Below are 26,412 nucleotides of genomic sequence, written 5' to 3'. Positions count from 1 at the left end.
GGAGGGACATGACCTTAGAAAGAACGATCTATCTATGCAGGTAGTCCTAATGGCCTTATAAATGGTTGACTCAAACTTAATCCTAAGTTCGTCTGTGGGAAACCTAGGGTCTGTACTAGCATTGGAGGGTCCAGCACCAGTATTTGTTCGTTTCCTACTGTATATAAATAAAAGAATATTTTAAGAAAAAAAATTGAGAAGACAAAGTCTAATAAAAATTTTTAGAGAGGGGAAGAATTTTTACTGAGGAACCATCGAAAAATATAGATTTGACGACCTCGGTTGAATCGCAACAGCGTCTTCACCGCAAGAAAATTTTGATTTAGAGTACTTTTGCACTGAGGTTCAGAGTGAACCTTGGCAAAAGTGATAATTGGTGGGGCAAAGGTTGGGGGCGCCTGCTGCCCCTTATTTATAGGGGACTCCGGGCGCCCGGATCCCTTCCGGGCGCCCCGGAGGGGAATACCAGGGGCGCCCGCCCCTGGTTTTTGACTTTTTTTTTTTTTTTTTTGAAATTAGATTTGAAGTTAAGTTTTAAGTTTAAAATTTTAAAAAAACTTTTTTTTTTAAGTTTTAAAATTTTGAAAATAATTTTTTAAGTTTAAAAATTAAAATTTTGAAAATAATAATTTTTTAAGTTTAAAAATTAAAATTTTGAAAATAATTTTTAAGTTTTAAAATTAAAATTTTGAAATTAATTTTTTAAGTTTTAAAATTAAAATTTTAAAATTAATTTTTAAGTTTAAAATTAAAATTTGAAATTAATTTTTAAGTTTAAAATTAAAATTTTGAAATTAATTTTTAAGTTTAAGATTAAAATTTTGAAATTAATTTTTAAGTTTAAGATTAAAATTTGAAATTAATTTTTAAGTTTAAAATTAAAATTTTGAAATTAATTTTTAAGTTTAAAATTAAAATTTTGAAATTAATTTTTAAGTTTAAGATTAAAATTTTGAAATTAATTTTTAAGTTTAAGATTAAAATTTGAAATTAATTTTTAAGTTTAAAATTAAAATTTTGAAATTAATTTTTAAGTTTAAAATTAAAATTTTGAAATTAATTTTTAAGTTTAAAATTAAAATTTTGAAATTAATTTTCAAGTTTAAAAATTAATTTCAAAATTTAATTTTAAACTTAAAAATTAATTTCAAAATTTTAATTTTAAACTTAAAAATTAATTTCAAAATTTTAATTTTAAACTTAAAAATTAATTTCAAATTTAATTTTAAACTTAAAAATTAATTTCAAAATTTTAATTTTAAACTTAAAAATTAATTTCAAAATTTTAATTTTAAACTTAAAAATTAAAATTTTGAAAATAATTTTTTAAGTTTTAAAATTAAAATTTTGAAAATAATTTTTTAAATTTAAAATTAAAATTTTGAAAATAATATTTTAAGTTTTAAAATTAAAATTTTGAAGTCTTATTCATCTCACCCGATCTATATTTTCAATCAGGGAATCCTATGATTTCGTGAGATGAAATTGGATTTTTAATTATGGAGTTTTTGTTTAACGTGTGTTAGATTCAGATTTAGTTTTGGTTTCCACAAATAGGCATTCTTCGGATAAACTTCTAAGCTTGGTGAGTCACATGGACATCATTAGAAGTAACCAACCTTTCGAGGTTTTCCGAATAGTCCTATCCACGGAACTTAGTACTAAGTCTTGGTCTAACTGGTTAGGATTCATTTAAGGGTAGCTTCGGTCAGTTCCACTTGGCCAAATGCACCAGATCGAAGCCATATCTTTCTAGACATGCGATGCCCAAGCTTCCCTAACGTACTATCATCCAAAAATTTCACCAGTACCATGATTCAAGTTAAACTTGGTCTCTTTTTAACTAATCCTAATTACCCTGCCGGGTTAGTTTGTTTTGGGTTACCCTGTCGGGTAGGTTAGTTTTGGAGGTGCCAGCTATTCTGGAGCCTCCCCCTGAATTATTGGCCATTAATTTAGATTTTGGTTTTAGGCTTGTGTCGATTCTTTTTATAGTTATAGTTAACTTGGTGATAATTTTGTTGATTTTTAAACTGTTTAGATTTTGAATTTGATTTAGGTTTGTATTTTGGATTTTGGTTTGGTTTATTCGATTTTATATAATGTATTTTTTCTTTAGGTATATAATATTGATTAAGTCCTACTTGCGTGGTCAGACACGCTTTCGGAACCCAAGCTAGATTGGTTGACTTGTATTGGGTTATTAATGATTTGAAAGTTTTATTTGAATTCGACTTATATCCTAGTCCGGTTTTATTATAACATGCTTTTTGATTATTTAGGATTAAGTCTAAATTTTTTGATCTTGTTGTGAATTTTTCTAACATCTCCTTTAAATTGTTTATTTCATTTTTTAATGATAAATTCTCTTCCTCAAGTGTTAGATCTTGAGTTGGATTCGAATTCTTTAATTGTTCCTTGAGGTTTTGATTTTCCTCAAGAAGTGATTTGTTTTCATTTTCTACTTTAGTTAATTTACTGTTTAAACAGGAAATTATTCTAAAAAACTTTTTGTTTAAATTAAAATATACCTCATTCGAGCCTTCGGTACGGACTCGTGGCTTGTTTCGGGTTCAGACCCGTCTTCATCTTCCGACTCATTTTCTGTTTCGGCTTCGCGGGCCATCAGTGCGAGGTGGCTCTGATGTTTCTGCTCTTCTTCCTCCGATTCGTCCGAGGAGTCGTCCCACGTTGCTTTGAGTGCCTTCTTTTTGGTTGGCTTTGGTTTGTCGAACTTCAGTTTTGGGCATTCGTTCTTGTAATGTCCCTTTTTGTTGCAGCCGTAGCAAGTCACGTTCTTTTGTTCTGAGGGAGAGCTGATATTTTGAAGATCCTTTTTGCTGAAGCTCCTCTTTCTCCTGGTGAACATTTTTCTTACCAAGTTCACCAGGTGTTCTTCGTCTTCAGAATCTTGATCGAAGTCTTCTTCAAGTTCAGGCTTGCTTTTCTTTTCTTTGGAGGAACCTGCAAATAGAGCTATACCTTTCTCGGCTCCAGCATTAGTTTGTTCGTGTAATTCTAATTCACAAAACAGCTCATCTAATTTTAAGTTAGAAAGATTCTTAGAAATTTTGTAGGCATCCACTATTGATGCCCACAAACTATTACGTGGAAAGGCGTTTAATGCGTACCTTATTAAGTCTCTGTTCTCCATTTGGTGGCCTATCGCATGAAGCCCGTTGAGGATGTCCTTGATCCTCGCGTGTAGTTGATTTGCTGTTTCTCCTTCCTGCATTTTTATATTAAAAATTTTATTTAGAAGCAGGTCTCGTTTTGTTACCTTAGCGTCGCTCGTTCCCTCGTGCAGTTCGATCAGCTTGTCCCATAGCTCTTTAGCATTTTTGTGTGGACCGACTCTGTTCAGTTCTTCTCTTGTCAATCCGCACTGTAGAGTGTTGATCGCTTTATTTTCTGTTGATGCTTTTTTCTTGAGATCTGCTGTCCAGTCTTCAGGATCCACTAGATTCCTGGCGTTGTCCACTGGAATTTTGTAAGGTCTCGTAATGCTCATCCACTGGTCGAAGTCTGTTTTGAGATAGACCTCCATGCGCTTCTTCCAGTATGGAAAGTCGTCCCAGTTGAAGAGTGGAGGTCGTACTGTGCTGAATCCTTCTTGTTGGGACATTCTGTGCACAGGTAAATAACCAAAAAATATCCCAAGACTTGGTCTTGGATTAGTAGTGCGGGAAGAGAAAAATAGAAAAAAAATCTAGATTCGTGTTGCACTAATTTAAATTGATTAGAGAAATATTAAGTTAACGAAACACCAGTTTTAAAATTAATTATTGAAGAAAAAAAAATAATTCACCCCCTGTCTGATTGGTGGTTGCACCAAATCAGAGCGGTACCTGCTCTGATACCACTTGTAGGACCGTTAGATTCGATAGAGGGGGGGGTGAATATCGATTCGAAAAACAAGAGTTTAAACGCAGCGGAAAAGTAAAATAGACACAATGGTTTTACTTCGTTCGGAGCCTGTGACGACTCCTACTCGAAGTCCCGTGGTCCTTGACCACTTTCGTTGGGCAATCACTAGCAATTCGAAATGATGATTACAAAAGAACCGTACAGGGAATGCTAATGAAAACTAAAAACAAATACCGACAAAAAGGGAAAAGAACGGAGCATAGTGTCGGAGCTTTGTTGGCGTCGCACTGAACGTCGAGCAGCAAGACCAGCAGTAGAAGAGTTCTCAGCTTGATTGATTTATTTTGAAGCTCCTGCCTGGGGCTTCTTTTATATGCTGTTCCGGGCGCCTGGAATGTGACGAAACTGCTCAAATCGAGATGCTCCACGTGGCGACGACTTGGCTGGATAGAATTCGCCTTCCGGGCGCCCGGACCACCTTGTCCCAGAAAACTCTCTTTTCCTGCAAAATAAAGTTAGTCCGAGGCAAATATACATCCTGTAAAACAGATTGTTAGCACAGTTAAAGTTCAACAGATGGATAAAAAGAGTATGACTTAGATTCCGTCTTTCCGAGACCGGAATCTAGTCACGATCTCGACTTAGACATCCGAAATGGATCTAAGCCGGATCGACGCCTAATGTCCCCTTCCCGGGAATGCGTCCTCACAGTCACTTCCCTCCAGTGACTTACCTCACTTACCTGCCAGACGTCCGGTCAGCCCGTCGACCCGTCTGGACTTCTTGCCAAGCGTCCGGTCAGCCCGTCGACCCGCTTGGACTTCTCGCCAGCTATACGGTCAGCCCGTCGACCTAGCTGGACTTCTCGCCAAGCGTCCGGTCAGCCCGTCGACCCGCTTGGACTTCTCGCCAGCTATCCGGTCAGCCCATCGACCTAGCTGGACTTCTCCTGCACACTCGATCAAAGTGTCAGACAACAACAAAACTAACTTAACATATTTGTCATTCATCAAAACCTGGGTTAAATCGTTAGTGCTAACCGCACCAACAGTACCTTATTAGATATGGTACGGTCTATGATGAGTCACACAGATTTTCCCATATATCTTTGGGGCTATGCTCTAGACACAGCAGCCTTCATTCTCAACTGAGTTCCATCTAAGACTGTGATAAAGACACCATATAGGATATGGACTGGGAGAGATGCCCAGGCGTCTTTTATGAGGATTTGGGGTTGTGAGGCTTACGTTCGACGTCAAGTCTCGGATAAACTTGGACCCAAATCCGACAAGTGATATTTCATTGGATATCCCAAGGAAACGAAGGGATATTACTTCTAAATTCCCAGTCAACACAAGGTAGTTGTGGCTAAGACTAGGGTATTTCTAGAAAGGAACTTTGTTTCTAGAAAGACTAGTGGGAGTACGTTCGATCTTGAAGAAGTTCAAGATATGGACCATAGCACTGAAGCATCGATGGAAGTTGAACTGAAACCACAAAGTGTTGTGGATGATGTTGTTCCACAAGGAGTTGAGGAACCACAACCAGTTCAAGTAGACCTACCTCTTCGCAGGTCTGATAAGGTACGTCGTCAGCCTGAGAGATACTCATTTCTCTTGTCTGACCATGATGACATTGTGCTCATTGAGGATGAGCCTACCTCCTATCAGGAAGCTGTGATGAGACCAGATTCCGAGAAATGGCTAGAGGTCATGAGATCCGAGATGGAATCCATGTACACTAACCAAGTATGGACTTTGGTTGATCCACCTGAAGGGGTCAAACCCATTGGGTGTAAGTGGGTCTTTAAGAGAAAGACTGACATGGATGGACTTATTTATAAGGGTCGCTTGGTAGCTAAAGGTTTCAAGTAAATTCATGGTATTGACTATGATGAAACCTTTGCTCCAGTAGCGATGTTTAAGTCCATTCGGATCATGCTTGCTTTTGTAGCATACCACGATTATGAGATCTGGCAGATGGATGTCAAAACCGTGTTTCTAAATGGAAACCTGCTCGAGGATGTGTACATGACACAACCTGAGGGTTTTATAGATCCACAGCATACTGGCAGAGTATGCAAGCTGCACATGGTGTGAGTCTTTCGAAGACTCAAGGTCCCTCTTCTAGAGAGGAGAGAGACCGCATGGATCAGATCCCTTATGCTTTAGCCATAGGATCTATCATGTACGTCATGCTATGTACTCGTCCTGATGTCTCGTATGTTTTGAGCATGACGAGCAGATACCAGTCAGATCCAGGTGAAAGTCACTGGATAGCAGTCAAGAATATTCTTAAGTACTTGAGAAGGACTAAAGAATATTTCTTGATATATGGAGGCGATGGCGAGCTAGATGTAAAGGGTTACAGTGATGCTAGCTTCCAAACTAACCAGGATGATTATCGATCGCAGTCTGGGTTTGTGTTTTACATAAATGGTGGTGCTGTGAGCTAGAAGAGTTCGAAGCAGGACACAGTAGTTGATTCTACAACAGAGGCCGAGTATATTGCTGCATCAGAAGCAGCAATGGAGGCACTTTGGATCCGCAAGTTCATCACTAAACTTGGGGTGGTTCCTAGCATCGCTAATCCCATAGAGCTCTATTGTGACAACAATGGAGCAATAGCACAGGCCAAGGAAACTCGCTCACACCAGCGGACCAAACACATACTACGGCGCTTCCATCTCATTCGAAAGATCATCGATTGAGGAGATGTGAAGATTTGTAGAGTACCCACTGAGGCTAACATCATAGATCCCTAGACCAAGGCTTTGGCACAGAGAAAGCATTATGGTCACACTAGGTCATTAGGCCTTAGAGCCTATACTGATTGGCACTAGTGCTAGTGGGAGATTGTTAGTGAGAGCCCTAGAGCCAATCATTTGATGATTGTTGTATGAACTCATTGTATCATATTCTTATATACATAAAAGGTATTAGTTTATGGTTATTATGCTTACTTGTATTGGTGTCAAATAACTAAGTATAATAGCGTCATTGAGTAGAAGGTTCTTACTTATATCAATCGGTTAGTTGAATCGATAGTGAGATGATATAGGGAACACTACTCTTAATCATTCCTAGTCAAGTATTAGCATTCAAGGACAATGTTAATGTGACGAGACTAGCATGTAGGTCAACTCGATGACTTGATCTCGCAAGTCATGGATATGGAGATATCAAGTTGACACATGGGTATGCATTGGAGAATGAATACTAAATGACCCGCCATGAGAAAGTATCATGGATCGTTATATGAGTGTCATGTACTTTCTCATATGGCTATTAGTATGACTATTAGTCCTTGGACCTGAAGTCACCATGGTTCCCTACATAAGGAGTTGCATACTTTGGCTTCGTCAAACGTCACCCGTAACTGGGTGGACTATAAAGGCGATTACTGGGTATGTGAGTGATGTAGATGGGATCTATCCCTCCTATATGACGGGAGTGACATCGATATTCTTGATAGAGTGAGACCACTAAGTGCATGGCCATGCCCAAATGAGTCAATATGAGATATTGAGCTCATTTGATTGAGTGAGTCTACTTGGGATTCAAGATTTAGATTGATCAGAGGATGACACGGTCTATGCCTCACATCAATCAATCTAGATGTCAAGGTTGTTAGTTAGAGCCCTAGAGCCAATCATTTGATAATTGTATTATGGACTTGTTGTATCATATTCTTATATAAATAAAGACATTTGTTTTTGGTTATTATACTTACTTGTATTGGTGCCAAATAAACTAAGTATAATAGCGTCCTTGATTAGAAGGTTCTCACCTATATCAATCGGTTAGTTGAACCGATAGTGAGATGATATAGGGAACACTACTCTTAATCATTCCTAGTCGAGTATTAACATTAAGAGACAATGTTAATGCAATAAGACTAGCATGTAGGTCAACTCGATGACTTGATCTCACAAGTCATGGATATAGAGATATCAAGTTGACACATGGGTATGCATTGGAGAATGTATACTGAATGACCCGCCATGAGAAAGTATCATGGATCGTTATATGAGTGTCATATACTTTCTCATGTGGCTATTAGTATGACTACTAGTCCTTGGACCTGAAGTCACCATGGATCCCTACATAAGGAGTTATGTACTTTGGTTTCATCAAACGTCACCCGTAACTGGGTGGACTATAAAGGCGATTACTGGTATATAACGAATTATGCAGAGGGATGTGAGTGATGTAGATGGGATCTATCCCTCCTATATGACGGGAGCGACATTGATATTCTTGATAGAGTGAGACCACGAAGTGCATGACCATGCCCAAATGAATCAATATGAGATATTGAGCTCATTTGATTTAATGAGTCTACTTGGAGTTCAAGATTTAGATTGATTAGAGGATGACACGGTCTATGCCTCACATTGATCAATCTAGATGTCTTGGATAGAAGGACACTTATCATATATTGTGAAGAGTCACAATTAGTAGTCACAAGGTGATGTTGGATCTCAACATTCATGTAACTTGGGTAGTAATGATGTATTGTTAGATACCGCTCATTACTTATGCTTCTAAATGGGTTTAGGGGCATTGCCAACGTTACAAGAACCTATAGGGTCACACACTAAGGACAATTAGATGGAGATTAGGTTCATATGATGAACCAAGAGGATTAGATTCATTTGATGAATCAAATTGGATTAAGAGTAATCCTAATTGGGCTAATTGAGTTGGACTCAAGTTGATTCATGTGTTCAATGAGTCTAATTTAGATTATGACTCATTGAATCAATTTAATTAAATGAATTAGATTCATTATATTAAATTGGCTTGAATTAAATGGTTGGATTAGATCAACCATGAGAGAGATTAAGTCAAGTTTGACTTGACTTGAGAGGAAGATGAAGAGTCAAGTTTGACTTGACTTTATGCCACCTCATTGGTGAGTTGGCGTTGAGTGAGCCAATGATGATGCTCCACATCATCATGGTTGCTTAAGTGGGATGCCACCTCATGGGAGTTACCAAGAGTTGTGACTCTTGACATTCCATGGAGGTTACAACACCTCTTAATGTGGTCGATGTCATATCGATGTCATATCAAGAAGGGCAAAGTATCTACGACCCTCCATCGTACGACCAAGTCTACTTCAATTCCTGGAGGCAAATGATGGAATGCTTCATTGGAAGCAACAATTTCGACAATTAGATCGCATTGAGACAATCCTCTCAAAACTCAGAATCAAATACAAAGGTAATGGACATATTAATTAATGTTTTGTCTAATAGAGTTTTGTGTCAATTAGAAGATTACAAGAACACATTCGAGATGGGACCAAATTGATCGAGCTTCACGAGACTCTATCGAGGCTAGAAGATCAAAGTGAATTTGAATCTGAGTCTGAATCCAGAGAGCTATCCTCAGAGTCAAATTTAGAAGATCAAGAACAAATCAACTTCATGGCACTAATCGTCGAGGAGGAGGTAGATGGATCCGAACCTAAGTCCGATCAAATGCTCGAGCCTGAATCCGAGATGACAATGGTCAAGGGGGAGAATCCTAATGAGGATTCAAAAGGTAATATTGTAAATACAAAATTTAAAGAACATATAACATGTTTTAATTGCAGAGAAAATGGGCATTACAAAAGTAAATGTCCAAAGAACCGATTTGCACTACCGGAGGCAAAGGAGGAACCGATGCCTAGAGTCTGGAAATTGAAGAACCACATTGAATGTTTCAAGTGCAAAATGATGGGACACTATAAATCTCAATGTCCAGAAAGAAGCTCCAAGGATCCAGGGGGAGCAATTAAAGTAAAACAATATATTTACATGAAAAATTACATGCTTCTTGTTTGCATTGTTCTATGAATTTAAAAAAGCATGAAAATCCTACGTTAACATTACTTAATAAAACTAATTTAATTAATAAAGTTTTAAATAATTGAAATGTAATTAAAATTGATCAAATCAACTCAAACTTTAATCAAGACCTAGATCTAATTAATCAAAATTTATTTATTCAAAATAATTTTAATTTAAATCAAAATAATAATTATCTAAAATTAACTAACAATAAATAAAATTTAACTAAAAATTTAGAAAATAAAAATAAGAAACTAAACTATAAATTAAATACAAAATAAAATAATATTTTGAAAAATAAAATAATATTTTGAAAAATAAAATAATATTTTGAAAAATAAAATTAATAAATTAGAAAACATTATTAATAATTTTATCAACTCATGAAATATAGATTTAAGTTATAAATCAAAACCGAATCTAAAACAAAACTTTCACAGACCTAATTATAATCATGTACCCTTTAATTATGATACATAATAATAATAATAATAATAATAATAATAATAATAATAATAACAATAAAAATAATAAACAATAAATAATAATAATAATAACAATAATAACAATAATAAAAATAAATAATAACAATAATAATAACAACAATAAAAATAATAACAACAATAACAATAAAAATAATCAACAATAATATGAATTGATTGACTTATCATGATCATGCATATTTATCTATTATATACTATGTCATGCATCTTTTCTTTATGCTGTTAAGTCTAGAATGGTTAGTTATAAAAGGTTTACCAAACCCTAACAACATAGCATCGGAATGGATTGAGATGATAGTACGTCAAGGAAACTTTGTCGAAGGCATGTCTAGACTGAATCTTGTGTATTCTACCTGGTGCACTAGACTTAGTAGATCTAACCGAAGCTACCCCAGTCAAACATGGGATAGTTAGACCAAAACTTAGTATTAAGTTTTTTTTGGGCAGGACTATTTTGCAAAGTATTCAGCAAGTGGTCCACAGTTGATACACAAGAAGGTCATATGTCTCGCCACTGAACTGAAAACTTATCCTTAGGAAACTTGCTTGATTAACCCAAAGCTAAGTTTGAATTTAACATGGGTTCAATAACCTTTTCCTAAATACTTTTTCAATTAAAAAAACTTAATTAAAATTATTTTAAAAATTAATTAAAATTATTTTAAAACTTAATTAAAATTATTAAAATTTACTTAAAATTATTCAAAAACTAAAACTTAATTAAAATTATTTCAGAACTTAAATAAAAAATTATTTTAAAACTTTAATTCAAATTTAATTCAAATATTAAACCTAATTATGAAAACCTAATTAAATTTAAATTACAACTTTAAATCTCAAATTTATTTAATAAAACTAAACTTAATTTAAACTAAAATTAAAATAAACTTAATCTAAACTAAACTCTTAAACTTAAATTAACTCAAGTGTAATTTAAAAAGCAAACTAAATCAACTTTAAATTAAAACTAAATTAATTGATTGATTAACCCTAATCATTAACTAATCTACCTTAATAGACATAATTAATTTTTAATAACTTTAATCAATAAATAAAATACTTTAACCTTAACCAATATTAAATCAATAATTAATAAGTTTAACTTAATTTTATTAATCATTAACTTTACAATTTAACTTAATATACTTATTAAATCTTAATGACTTTCAACTTGAAATCTTAACTTTAATCAATAAATTAAGTACTTTAACATTAACAAATTTAAATTAATTCTTAAATATTTTCCTAATTAATTCCTAAGAAACTAATTAAATTAATCCTTAATTAATAATAATTCATGATCAATTAAACCATAACTATTAATTATGAAACTTTAATAAAAAAAAATAAAATAATAATCACCCTTAATTGAAATAAGAAATAATTAATCCAATAATTATAAATTAAAATATAAAATAATCATACTAAATGGAACTCAAAATACAAATTAATATATCTATTGAAACTAACTTTGAATTATTTCAAATTAAGTTTAATCTAAAAATCAATCTATATAAATTTACCAACACGAGTAAAAAATTACATTAACTCAATTAATAACCATTAATTTAAAAAATACTTAATTAACTTTAGATTAATCCTTGATTAATTAGTTAATTAATCTTAAACTAATAAATTAACAAAACATTATTAATTCAATTAATTCATACTATAATAATAATAATGTTACCATTAATATCAATTTAATTAATCTTAATAATTTAACCCAAATTTAACGTAAAATAATCAAAGTTAAACTAAAATTCAAATTTTTAAAGTCATCTCATATAATTATAGGATTACCATATTTGAAAATTTAGAATGAGTGAGATGCTAAGAAAATTAAAATTTAAAATATTTTTTTTAAAAATGTTTTTGAAAACCAATAAATCTATTTTCTTAAAAATATTTTTAAAACTTTGATTGATGATTTATTGGGTGTATTATATATAAATTATTGTTCATCACCTAAGTTTTTAGATCTCTAAGTCAATCAGACCCTTAGACACACATAGAAAAGCCTTCCTTGTGAGTAACAAGGATATCTAAAAAGAGTGTCTGGTTAAGGGGGAGAGACTATACTGGAAGACATATTATTCAAATTGAAATATTTTTGAAAATATATCTTCCAAGAGGGTTTGAAAAGTTTTAAGCATTCTCTTTTTAAAACACTTTCTTCAAAATCATCATATTTTGAAAAATTTTCTGAAAAACTCCTTGAAAAGTATGGATGATAAAAATTACTTTGCAAATCTTTTTGAACTTACTTGAAAAACTATTTTGAAAGCAACTTAGTTCTGCAAAAATATCTTAAGTCTTAAACATTTTTAAAATTAGCTTGAAAATAATTTTGAAAAATTTCATACAAAAGTAACTCAAAATATTATCTTTTAAACATAGCTCAAGCATTATCTTTTCAAAATCATATTCTTCAAACTCATACTTTTTTAAAACATTTTGAAAAATCATAGTTTAAAAAATACTTTGAAAATTCCTTTAAAATTTTATGTTTCATACTTTGAAAAACTCTTTGCAAATCTTTTTGAAAATTATTTGACAAATATTTTTGAAATTAACCTGAAAATATTTTTTTTAAAAAAGTATCTTTATCTTGAAAATGATATTGAAAACTCCTTCAAAAGAATTTTTGACACTAAGAACCAATATTTTTCAAAATATATTTGATGCATGTTCAATTTGAAAACCCAATATACATCTTATTATTGTCTTTCAAAAGAGTGAAGGAATATCTTGAGAATGCTTAAGGTTTTACATCATTGTTGGTGCAAAACTTAGGGATACCTTAGCAATCAATGATATTTATGAAGTATTATTTTTGATGAATGACAAAAGGGGGAGAATAAGGTTTTAAGTTAGAAATCTAAATCTTATGAATAGACCTAACTTAAACATATTTGTCAAACATAAAAAAGGGGGAGATTGTTGGTGCAATCGACCTCCAAGGTTTTAATGTCCGACAAATATGTTTAATTATGTTTAATAGAGATTGATCATGGGAAGTCCTAGTTATGGCTAGGCAAGGGTGAGAAGTCAACCAAATGACTAGTCCTAACTGCTGTTAGGCATGGAAAGTCCTAGTTGTAGGCTAGGCAAGGGAAATCTCGGTAGATCGTGGAAGCCAGGTGGATTCGATAGGTCTAGAGGACCTGATCCCTGGGTAGCGGAATACTGAGTCCTAGTTGTAAGCTAGGGAAGAGAAATCTTGGTAGATCATGAAAACCAGGTGGATAGGTCTGAAGGACCTGATCCCTGGGTAGCCGAATACTGAGTCTTGGTGAGTGAAGCCAGGTGGAGAAAATCCTAGGGGGTGGAACCTTAGGTTATGGTGAGTGAAGCCAGGTGGAGAAAATCTTAGGGGGAGATAACCTTAGGTAACGAGAAGTCTTAGAGGAGTGAACTCCAAGCAAGGTTGATCGGATAGTTTTCGGTCGACCGCGAGCGTTTGACCGGACTAGCGGATCTTGGTGATTCTAAGTTTAGTTTTACCATAGCATTTTATATTACTATTATTGTTGCTAGATAATATAGTATTGTAGGAAAAGTCTTAGTGGATCAGGTGATCAAACACTAAGCAGAGAAAGTCCAAACAAGTCTGGAGGACCAATGTTTGGCAGGTAAGTTGAGGTATGCAATTGGAGGAGTGATAGTGAGATCGTGTTCTGAAAAAGAACAACCTAAGGTCGCTGATCCAACTGAAGAAACTGGGAAGGTTTCCAAGTTGAGATCAAGACAGTCTTAACTGTTATACTCATGCATATTACTACTCATGTATTATAACTATGCTAACTGTTGGACCCCGTGGTAGTTTTGATGTGATCAACCAAGTTGGTTAGGTCCTGCTGTGTTTGATCTCTGTGTCTGAGTGTGCAGGAGCTTAGGAGCACAGGAAGTCGAGCGGAAGACACAGCTAGCGAGAAGGATGTCACGGGAAGGGAGCCGACGGGCTCGGTGCGTCCGAAGGACGAGAGAGCTGCGGAAGAGTACTCCGGTGGGCGTGAAGAGCGTGCGCAGCGTTCGAGGGACGTTAAGCCGGGATGGAAGGCTGCTCGAGGAGAAGGCCGGGAATTAGGTTCGGGTGATCCCTATTCCGGTTGGCCGCAATCACCCAAAAGAACGGAGCGTCGGAAGCTGAAGAAAGCAAGTTGGAATTGGAGCTGCCAGCTTGGAGGCGCCTCCATCAGGCTTGGAGGTGCCTCCAGCTTGAAGGCGCCTTCAACCTTGTTGAAGGGGCCTTCAACAGGTCAAAGTGACCATTTCAAGCTACGGATAAAGTTTTATCCGCTCACCTCTTGGAGGCGCCTTGGACCCCTATTGGAGGCGCCTTGGACCCTCGAGATCAAATTTCCAGAGGCTATTTAAAGGCCCCTGGAGCTAGGAATTCAAAACAACTTCTACATTCAACTCTATAAGCATTTCCTAGCAGTAGTTCTGAGCCATTAGAGTGTAAAAGGCTTCTCCGCCTTCAGCAAAGGAGAATTTTCTTAGTGCGCTTTTCACTGCCCTGGATTAACAACCCTCTTGGTTGTAACCAGGTTAAAATTCTGTTTCTGCTTTTATTTTCTGCCACTATTATTTTACTACTACATTTGTTCTGAGTTGAAATCCGAGGAAGGTGTTTTTATTTTTTGTTTTCAGCAATTCACCCCCCTCTTGCCCGCCTCCGCTGCACCTACAATTGGTATCAGAGCCTGATCGCCTCAGAAGGACTAACCCCCAACTGAAGCACTACGATCAAGAAAATGGTCGGAGCGAACATCCATCCCCCGAAGTTCGACGGAGACTTCGCCACATGGAAGCGTAAAATGGAGGTATTTTTTAAAACCGAATTTGACATTCTTTTAATAATGAAATATGGCTATGCAGTTCCGAAAGATAAGGAGGAAAATACTTGGACGAAAAAGGAGCAAGCAGATTTCGTCGCTAACAGAAAGGCTGAGTTCCACCTACTCAGCGTTCTGCCGCCTCAGGAGGTAAATCGGATCGGAAGCTACGACTCCGCGAAAGATCTCTGGGAAAAATTCCTGGAACTTCACGAAGGTACCTTTGAAGCGAAGCTAGCGAGGCGCGACATCCTCCGGAACCAGTTGACGAACCTCCGGATGAACCAAGGCGAGAAGGTAGCGCAACTCCAAGCGAGAATCAAGGAGCTGATAACGCAACTAACGAACCTTGGAGAAGAGGTAACCAACCGGGATTCTATCCGATACGCGCTCAATGCCTTCCCGAGAACTCCAGAGTGGGCCTCTTTAGTAGATGCGTACTACATCTCTAAGGACCTCGAGGTAAGTACTTTAGAACAATTGTTTTCCACTTTTGAACTTCACGAATCTCGAGTTTCAGAGCCCAATGGAGTAGAGAAGACCAGTCAGAACATTGCCTTAAAGGCAAAAATGAACAGTTCTAACTCTGAAGCCTCAGTCGACGAATCCAAAGCGGCACTACTGGTAAGACGCTTCAATAAGTTTTTCAGTACTAATAAATTTAAATCGCAGAGGCATCATCGAAAGAAGAGGATGGTTCGCTGCTACAACTGCAATGAAGAGGGGCACATTAAAGATGACTGCCCAAAGCTAAAGAAAAAGGAGAAAGAAAGGGAAAAGTCAAAATACAAGAAACCAGAACCCTCCAAGCACAAGAACCTGAAGGCTACTTGGTCAGATTCATCATCCTCTGAGTCAGACATCGAAGAATTCTCGGGGTTAGCGCTAATGGCGAACCATCAGCCGGAAGAAGACTCAAGCTCAGACATGAGCATGGATAAAGGGGGAGGAACATCAGAAGAAGAAAGCAGCAGTGAAGGGGGAGCGTCACCAGATCAGGTAAGTAAGGTATGCAATCTAACCCCGAATTAATCTTTTAAATTTATTAAATCTCTTTCTAAAGAATTAGATAAATTAGAAAAAAAATGAAAATTTGAAATCAGAAAATGAAAGTTTAAAATTAGAAATTGAAAAACTGAAATTTTCTGCATGCTTAAATCAATTTCCAAACTCAAAATTAAGAATTTATGGAAAGTTGAACTGGTACATTAGAAACCATCAGGGTCAACTTAGAAAAGTGCCCAAAATTTATGTACCCCCTAAATATCTGATTAATCCAGTAGGAAGGAACCTTTATTGGGTTCCAAAATCTGTGCTAAATTAATTACTTTTAAGTTAAAATCTTTACAGTGAGAAAATTAAACATTGAAATTCTTTATGGAAGCTTTGTCTAAGGAAGTGGTTGTTGCTCCAATAACCAAGAAGGCCTAGTGCCTCGCCACGACCTGGAAGTTAAAATATTGAAAGAAAATGTTTAATTAACTTTCTGAAAAAGCATTAAAAACAAGAATTAAATAATGCTTTGAAAGTTTATCAAACAATTTTTCTCTTAGAAATTTTTCTTGAAAATTCTAACTTAGAAAATTTTTTTTAGTTAGAAATTTTTTCTTGGAGAAATTCTAAATAAATTCATTTACCTTAGAAATTTTCTTTGGAACATTCAAAAATTTAGTTTACTTAGGATTTTTTTTTAATTAATTGACTTAGAAATTTTTTTGGAAAATTCAGTTTAACTTAGAATTTTTTTTTAAATTTCTAAAAATTCATTTTTGCTTAGAAAATTTTTTGAAAGTTCAATTTAACTTAGAAATTTTTTAAAAATTCATTTTTGCTCAGAATTTTTTCCTACCTTATTAATTTACTTAATATTCTCTTATTGGTACCCCATTTTTGCTGTGATCAAAGGGGGAGAGAAAGGTACAAGTTTAGGGGGAGTTAGGAAAATGAAAATTTTACCTATTTTTTGAAAATGTGTTGCAATTTTAATTATTGTAAATTTATGCTTAATATGTTAGTTTAGTAATTTCCTTTAAAATTACTATTTATGTCTATTTGTAAACCCTAACTTGAACTTGGATTGATGCACATCAAAAAGGGGGAGATTGTTGGACCCCGTGGTAGTTTTGATGTGATCAACCAAGTTGGTTAGGTCCTGCTGTGTTTGATCCCTGTGTCTGAGTGTGCAGGAGCTTAGGAGCACAGGAAGTCGAGCGGAAGACGCAGCTAGCGAGAAGGATGGCACGGGAAGGGAGCCGACGGGCTCGGTGTGTCCGAAGGACGAGAGAGCTGCGGAAGAGTACTCCGGTGGGCGTGAAGAGCGTGTGCGTCTACAAGTCTTCTGCACATCTTCAAGCAAGAAACTTCATCCAGCCGACCGAGCTTCATCTTCTACTCTTGTCGGTATAATTATTTAAAGCTTGCATTGTATTTGATTTAAAAGAAGATAGTAGTCTATTACTATCTTCTATTTGCATTTGTATGATCTGCTTCTTTCCGAGGATTTTGAAAAGAAGGGTTTTAGTAGATTACCCATCGATGTGGTCAAGGATCACGGGTCTTGGAGTAGGAGTCGACCTACGTTTCGAACCAAGTAACCGAACTGAGTCTTTTACTTTTCGCTGCATATTCTGATTATCTTTAAAATACGAAAAGAAAAGTTTTTTTAAAAGAGCACGATATTCACCCCCCCTATCACACTCATTCGATCCTACAGTCCATTCTACTTCTTTCCTCTTGTGTTCCTGGACACATAGCCTTGGAAAGATGCACACCATGTGACACTGGTAAATATCCTCTCTTGGAGTCCTACATACCGAATCTATTCAACATTTTATCAATGTATACACCTTGACTCAACCCTAGTAATCTGCTTTGTCTATCTTGGTATATTCTAATACCTAAGACATAGATTGCATCCCCAAAATCTTTCATTGAGAAACACTCTCCCAACCAAGTCTTAGTAGATTATAGGCTATGGATGTCATTGCTTATAAGAAGTATATCATCAACATATAACACTAGGAACATAATCTTGCTCCCACTAACCTTCTTGTAAACGCAACGTTCTTCTAGATTTTTAACAAAAGAAAAATCTTTAATGGCTTCATCAAATCACATATTCCAACTCCGAGATGCTTGCTTTAGTTCATAAATGGACTTCTTGAGCTTACATAATTTATTAGCGTTCTCATATTTTATAAAATCAGGAGGTTATACCATATATACTTCCTCCTGTAACTTTCCATTTAAAAAAGCAGTTTTAACATTCATTTTCCAAATCTCGTAATCCTTGTAAGCTACTACAGCTAGCAAAATCCTAATGGACTTAAGCATTGCAATGGGCGAAAATGTTTCATCATAGTCAATTCCTTGACGTTGATTGAAACCCTTTGCCACAAGCCTAGATTTATAGGTACTTATGTTTCCATCCATGTCAATCTTTTTCTTAAAGATCCATTTGCACCCTATGGGTTTTACCTCAACTGGCACATCAACCAACTCCCAAACTTGGTTGGTGTACATGGAGTCCATTTCAGATTCCATAGCTTCTAGCCATTCTTAGAATTACTTGAAGCAACTACTTCCTTGTAAGTCGACAATTCATCATCTTCAATGAGTAGGACTTCCTCATCTTGGGTTACCAAGCAACCATATCTATTTGGCTCTCGGTGTATTCTTGTAGACTTACGTTGATCTTGTGTTTCTTAAGCAGTCTCGAATGAAGGAGACACTTGTACTTGTGGCACTGTCTCATTATCCAACTGTTCATCTTCCAACCTATTTGCAGAGTCTATAATTTCTTCAAGACTCACTTTACTCCCACTTCTTTCTTTAGAAATAAACTCTCTTTCCAAGAAAGTAGCATATCAAGCAACAATAACTTTGTGCTCACTTGGGAGATAAAAGTAATATCCCATTGTAGCATTGGGATAACCTACAAACGTACATTTTATGGATCTTGCTGCAAGCTTATTAGAATTTTCATTCTTCACGTAAACATCATAACCCCATATCTTAAGATAAAATAAATTTGGTTTATTTCCAAATCATAATTCATAAGAAGTCTTATCTACAGTCTTGGTTAGAACTTGGTTAAGTGTGTGTGCTGTTATTTCTAAGGCATAGCCCCAAAATGACATTGGAAGACTTACATGACTCATTATTGATCTAACCATATCCATGAGTGTGCGATTTCTCCTTTTTATAACACCATTCCACTCCGACATTCTAGGAGGTGTAAGTTGAGAAATTATCCCACACTCTTTTAGGTAATCAATGAACTCTTGGCTTAGATACTTGTCACCTCGATCACTCCGAAGGGCCTTTATCTTCTTGCCACATTGATTTTCCACCTCATTCTTGAACTCTATAAACTTGCCTAGAGTTTCATACTTATGTCTCATTAAGTAGACATATCCATATCTACTTAAATCGTCAGTAAAAGTTATGAAGTAGGTATACACTCCTCTAACTTGAACTTGCAATGCCCCACAAATATCACTATGTATGAGTTCTAGTAGTTTCTTTGCCCGTTCACCTATCTTGGTGAATGACTTCTTGGTCATTTTGCCATGTAAACATGCTTCACATGTATCTATGCACTCTAATTCAAAAGAGTCCAAATACCCATTACTAAGTAATTTAGCGATGCTTTTCTGGGTTATATGACCAAGTCTATAGTGCCAGAGAGATGTTAAGTTTGAGTCATGTAATTTCTATTTCTTACTTTCAAGACAATAGATCGGTTCATCTATGTTAAGAATATAAAGATCATTATTCAATAAACCATTCCCATAGAATGCATTATTCAAATAAAAGGAACATAACTTGTCCTTGAATTGAAATACAAATCCCTTGGTGTCTAAACTCGACACCGAAATGATATTCTTTGAGAAACTAGGAACAAAATAATAGTTTTCTAAATTCAAAACAAGTCCACTAGGTAAATTTATTGAATAGGTTCCTATTGGATCGAAAAGTGCTAGAGAGGGGGGGTGAATAGCGCTCGTGGCTTTCACTTTTCGTATTCGAAACGATCGAGTAAAATGTAGTGGAAATTTAAATAAAACACACAAAGAAGATGCCAAGATTTACTTGGTTCGGAGCCTAGGGCGATTCCTACTCCAAGGCCCACGCTCGTTGAGCGTTTACTTTGGGCAACAACTATAATTTTGGAAAATAGTACAATCAGGTATTACAATTTTAAATGCACTAACAAATTATACCGACAATAGGAATTTGAAATTTGTAGCTCTGGGTCGTCAGGGTCGTGTTATGGCTCAGCCGGAATGTCTCGTTAGCAGTAACCAATTGTATGATCGCTTAAAACTTGATTGATTCAGCTGCTGGTCGAGACCTCCTAATAAAGGCCATTGAGAGTGCTTCCAAGACCCTTGAGGGCGCCTCCATCACCGGCAAACTCGTAGCGAGGATGAGCTTTGACTCCTTCACAACCTATCCTCTTGAAGGCGCCTCCATCTCCCTTGAGGGCACTTCCAATGTCGTCCGAGGTGCCTCAACACTCCTTGAGGGCGCCTCCAGCTTCGCTGTGCACACTCCTTTTGCTTTGCACCCGAGGTGCCTCCAAACTCCATGGAGGGTGTCTCGGGTACTATTCATCCGAGGTAAAACTTGCTCCTTTATCCTTGCAAGATATGTTAGTCCAAAAAAATATCCTGCAACATAAAGTTAGCACATAATAATGAATATAAAAAGACGTTTGACAGTCACTGGACTATCCGGTTCTGACTTCAGATTTTCGACCAGAAATCCTAGGTCGAATCGACGCCTACTGTTCCCTCAGCGGGGAATGCGCCCTCACCTACTCCACTCAAGAGAGTATACCTGTTACCAGTCTGGTCCTCCAAATCGACTAGACTTTTGCTCTTCGCCTGAGTTTTCAGGTCTTTTGCTAGACGTCCGGTCCACGACCCGCCCAGACTTTCACATAGTTTGCGACACCAGGACTTTTCGCCTAGAGTCCCCGACTCTAGGACTTTTGCTCGAAGACCTCGACTTGCCAAGTCTTTCCACCTAGGGTTACCACCCCCTAAGACCTAAGGTTACTGTTGGTGCTGGAAGCATCCGACAATCGAACCCGTGTTTTGATAATGGCAAAGGGTTCAAAGTTAAGTTAGTTTATGATCTAACAGTTTGAATAAGCTTGCAGAAAAGTCCTAAGTGTACTTAGGCAAAAGTCCTAGCTACGGTTAGGCAGGTGGAAAACCCTACGGGATGGTAACCCTAGGTCATAGGGGGTGGTAACCCTATGCGGAAAGTCTTGGCGGGTCGAGAGATTTAGGCAAAAGTCCTAGGGGGTGGTAACCCTAGGTGAAAAATCCTGGTATCGCGAACCAGGTGGAAGACTGGACGGGTCGAGGAGCAAGCGTCCAACAGAAAGTCTAGAAACATCGAGTGCCAAGCAAAAGTTCAGTCGATCTGGAGGATCGTGCTGGCATCAGGTAAATCTCCTGAGTGGAGTAGGTGAGGATGCGTTCCTCGTAGAGGGAACAGTAGGCGTCGGATCGACCTAGAGTTTCCGGTTGAAAATTTGAAGTCAGACCCGGACAGTCCAAAGATTGTCAATATCTCATTTACTATGACTATTATGTGCTAACTTTGTTTTGCAAGGTATGTGTTTGGGACTAACACATTTTGTAGGAACAAATGTACAAGTCACACCTCGGATGAATAGTGTCCGAGGCACCTCCATGGAGTTTGGAGGCGCCTCGGGTGCAGAGGGTGAGCTGGCTGCGCAACAGGCTTGGAGGCGCCTCAGACGGAGATGGAGGCGCCTTGGACCAGGACTTGGAGGCGCCTTGGAGTGGCCATGAAGGCGCCTCAAGCAGGATAAGAGGTGAACTTTTCAGCACTGATCCACATGGTTGACTCGGCGTGTTGGAGGCGCTCTAGATGGTGTTGGAGGTGCCTCCAGTAGTGCATAAAAGGGGGTCTCAAGGCAGCAGTCAAGACAACAATTCCTAAGTGCTTCTACTACAACGTGCTGCTCCAAAAGACGCCCTGAAGTGCTGTTACAAGCCTCCGAGGACCCGGAGCTCCGAGATTTTGATTCTGTCGTCGGTATAATAGTTCTTTATTGCACTTATTGTAATACAAATTTGTACTCTTTTTCGAGCTTATAGTTGTTGCCCACCGGAAGCGATCAACGATCGCGGGCTTTGGAGTAGGAGTCGTCACAGGCTCCGAACCAAATAAATCCCTGGTGCCTTTCTGTGTTTGCTGTCTTTTACTTTATTCTGTTGCTTTAACTCAATAGTTTTATGAATCCGAAATGTGAAATAGCCACAAGCGCTATTCACCCCCCTCCTCTAGCGCTTCTCGATCCAACAATTGGTATCAGAGCGGGGTCGCTTCGATTTGGTGCAACCACCAATCAAGCATTTTTTTGTTGTGGTTATTTTCAGTTTTACGGAGTCAATTAGAATTAGCTTAATAGCTACATTCTAATTCTTTTTACGAATCAGTTTTTGCTCGAAATTGGTGCAACACCACTCGAGCTCGTTATTTAAAATTTTTCCCGCACTACTAATCCAAGACCTAGTCTTGAGATATCTCGTTCTATTTTATTCTTGCATATTAATTAAATGGCCCAGCAAGAAGGTTACAGCACCGTTCATCCCCCGCTCTTCACCGGAGAAGATTTCGGGTACTGGAAAGGACGAATGGAGAATTTTCTAAAAATCCAGTTCGAGATGTGGATGATCGTCAAGAATGGGTTTCAACTGCCAACCGACGAAGATGGCAAGCCTATACCCTGCTAGAACTGGGAACCAGCTCTAATCAAGAAGGTAGAAGCCAATGCCAGAGCATCCTGCACCCTCCAGTGTGGACTGACCAAGGAAGAGCTCAATAGAGTTGGTCCTTTTTCAACCGCAAAAGAGTTGTGGGAGAAGTTGATCGAACTGCACGAGGGCACCTCCGACACCAAGGTAAGCAAAAGAGATTTGTTGTTTAATAAATTATATAATCTCAAAATGCAGGAAGGAGAGACAGCAAGTCAACTCCACGCACGTATTCAAGACATTCTCAACTTCCTCCACGCGATCGGGCAAAGGGTCGAGAACAGGGATATAATAAGGTACGCTCTCAACGCGTTTTCGAGGAGTACATTGTGGGTATCAATGGTAGATGCCTACAAAGTCTCCAAGGACTTATCTTCTATAAAATTAGATGAATTATTCTCTGAGTTTGAATTATATGAGCAGACTAATGCACAGCCAACTGAGAAGGGCATTGCTTTGGTTGCATGTACAAGCAGAACACGTGAACCAAGACCAAGGTGTAGAACCGAACCAGAATCAGATGAAGAACCTGACTCGGATGATGAAGACGATGAACTAACGTCTGAACTCGTCAACCTTGTAAAGAACCTCTACAAGAAGAAGAAGGGGTTCAACAAAAGGGACCTCAAGAAGGCGGTCCAGTCCAAAGAAGCCCAATTAAGCTCGAAGGTAAAATTTGAAGTGACGTGTTATGGCTGCAACCAGAAGGCACACATCAAAGCCAACTGTCCCAACTAAAAGGAGATAAAGAAACAAAGAAGGAAAAAGGTCTTGAAGGCAACATTCGAAGAATCTTCCTCAGAAGACGATGACGACGAACTCGATCAGACGAGTCTCCTTGCACTGATGGCCCGGGACCAGATCAATATGTCCGAGAGCGAGAGCGAATTGGAAGCTGAATTGGAAAGAAGCCACGGATCTGTATCCGTTTCCGAAGGGACTAGCCCCACTGTAAGTATTCCACGTTTAAATAATTTAGTTAATTATTTATTACGTAAATTAGTAAAATCCAATATTCAGATCAAGTCACTTCTGAAAGAGGCATCATCCCTTAAAGAAGTGACCAACTTCAAATCCTTGTCTGAATCTGTTCAGATTGGAACCTCGACTCAAGTCCAAAAGCTTGAGGAAGAGAATTCCAACCTGAAAATTCAAGTCAAGGATTTGAAGACCGCGTTGAAATGGTTCACTTTGAGTTCCAAGAATCTTGACTTGATTCTTGGAAAACACAAGGCCGTATACAACAGATCCGGAATTGGATTCAAACCTAAAAAGAAATATAGATCGTATTTATCATTAGTCAACAGACCAAATAGTAAGACAGTCCAAGTATGGGTACCCAAGTCCAACTTGGTCAATCAAGTTGGACTTGGTCAATATTGGGTTTCCAAGGATCAAGTACATTACCTTGATGGACCATATCGAGACTATGATCTAGGGGGAGCCAAAAGAAAAACTGTATTAATAAACAAATAAATCATTAATATATATATATATATATATATATATATATATATATATATATAATTAAAATATAACTAAATTAAATGTATTTTTAATCTAATCTATAAATTAAAAAAAAAGAAATTATTATTTATATGAAATTATCAATAATATAGGTGGAGGCTCTAGAATAGCTGGCACCTCCAAAACTAACTTACCCGGCAGGGTAACCCACACCAAGCTACCCGACAGGGTAATTAGAACTAATTAGAAAGGGAACAAGTTTAACATGACCTATGGTGCTGGTGAAATTTTGGATGATAGTACGTTAGGGAAGCTTAGTCTATGTATATCTAGGAAGATATGACTTCGACCTGGTGCATTTGGCTAAGTGGAACTAACCGAAGCTACCCTTTATGGATCCTAACTAGTTAGATCAAGGTTTTGTATTAAGTTCAGTGGAGAGGACTATTTGGAAAACTTCGAAGGCATGGTTACTTTAATGATGTCCAAGAGACTCACCATAGCCCAGAAGTTTATCTGAAGAATGCCTATTTGTTGAGCCTAAAGCTAAACTTGAATCTAACATAAAGTTAAACCAAACCCTATAATTAAACATAATTCATCTCATAAAATTATAGGATCCCCTGATTGAACAATTTAGATTGGGTGAGATGACTAAGGATTAAATTAAAATTAATTAAAATTTAATTTAATTAATTAAAATCAACTTAAATAAACTAAAACTTATTTTAAATGTTTTAAAAACTTATTTAAAAATTTATTTAAAATGTTTTAAAAATTTATTTAAAAACTTATTTTAAAAACTTATTTAAAATGTTTTGAAAATTTATTTAAATACTTATTTAAAAAATTACTTTAAGAACTTATTTAAAAATTAAATTAAATTAAATTAAAATTAAGTTAAATTCAAATAAATTAAATTAAAGTAAAATTTCTCAAAATTACTTACCTTAATTATTCTTCAAAAGGCACTTACCTTACTTAACTTGAAACAAACTTAACCATCTAACAATCACTCATAACTAAGTGTTAACCTAGACTGGGTGAGATGGAAAGGGAACTTAATTCAATAAAACTATCTTTTGATCCATCAAATAGAATCCAATTCAAATATTTTATGTGTAGGAATTGGATCAATGGATGTTGGATAGTGGATGCTCCAGACATATGACTGGAGATAGGATGAAGTTCACTAAGCTCAAATGCAAGAACTTAGGATCAGTTGCATTCAACAACGACGGTAAACTTAAGGTAATCGGAAAGGGTAATATCGAACTTAGTTCCAACTTCATTATTCAAAACGTTTTATTAGTTAAAAATTTTAACTTTAATTTACTGAGTATAAGTCAATTGTGTGATAGTGGCTACTTAGTTACTTTTGATAATTCTGGGTGTTTAGTTAAAAATATTCATAACCCTGAAATTATACTTAAAGGGCTTAGGAAAAATAATATCTACACAATTGACCTGCCCATATACTCAACAAAGTGTCTCTTGACACAACAAGAGGAAATCAACCTGTGGCACAGAAGACTGGGTCACATGCATGTCAAACTCATTTAAAAAATGAGTCGAAATGACTTAGTTAGAGGGCTACCCAAATTAAGGAAGTTAGAGAATACAATTTGCCAAGCTTGCCAACAAGGTAAACAAACCAAATCAACCCACAAGTCAACCAATCTAGATAGAACTGACTCCTTACTTGAGCTCCTACATTTAGATCTATTTGATTCACATGGAGCCAAGTCACTAAGCAAGAACCAGTATTGCTTAGTCATAATTGATGATTACTCTAGGTTCACTTGGGTAAAGTTTCTAAAAACAAAAGATGAAACCTTTGAAACTTTTAATAATTTTTGCAAGCTAATAGAAAATGAAAAAGATACCAAAATTAAAAGAATAAGAAGTGATCATGGGGGTGAATTGGAAAATCATAAATTTACCCAATTTTGTAAAATCGATGGATACAAACATGAATTTTCATGCCCTGGAACCCCCCCCCCCCCTAACAGAACGGTCTAGTGAAACAGAAAATAGAACCCTACAAGAGGCCACTAGAACCATATTAAATGAGTATAACTTAAGTCATC

This window comes from Zingiber officinale, chromosome 2B (genome assembly GCF_018446385.1).
Source record: "Zingiber officinale cultivar Zhangliang chromosome 2B, Zo_v1.1, whole genome shotgun sequence".
Lineage (NCBI taxonomy): Eukaryota > Viridiplantae > Streptophyta > Magnoliopsida > Zingiberales > Zingiberaceae > Zingiber > Zingiber officinale.
This window is presented reverse-complemented; position numbering follows the sequence as displayed.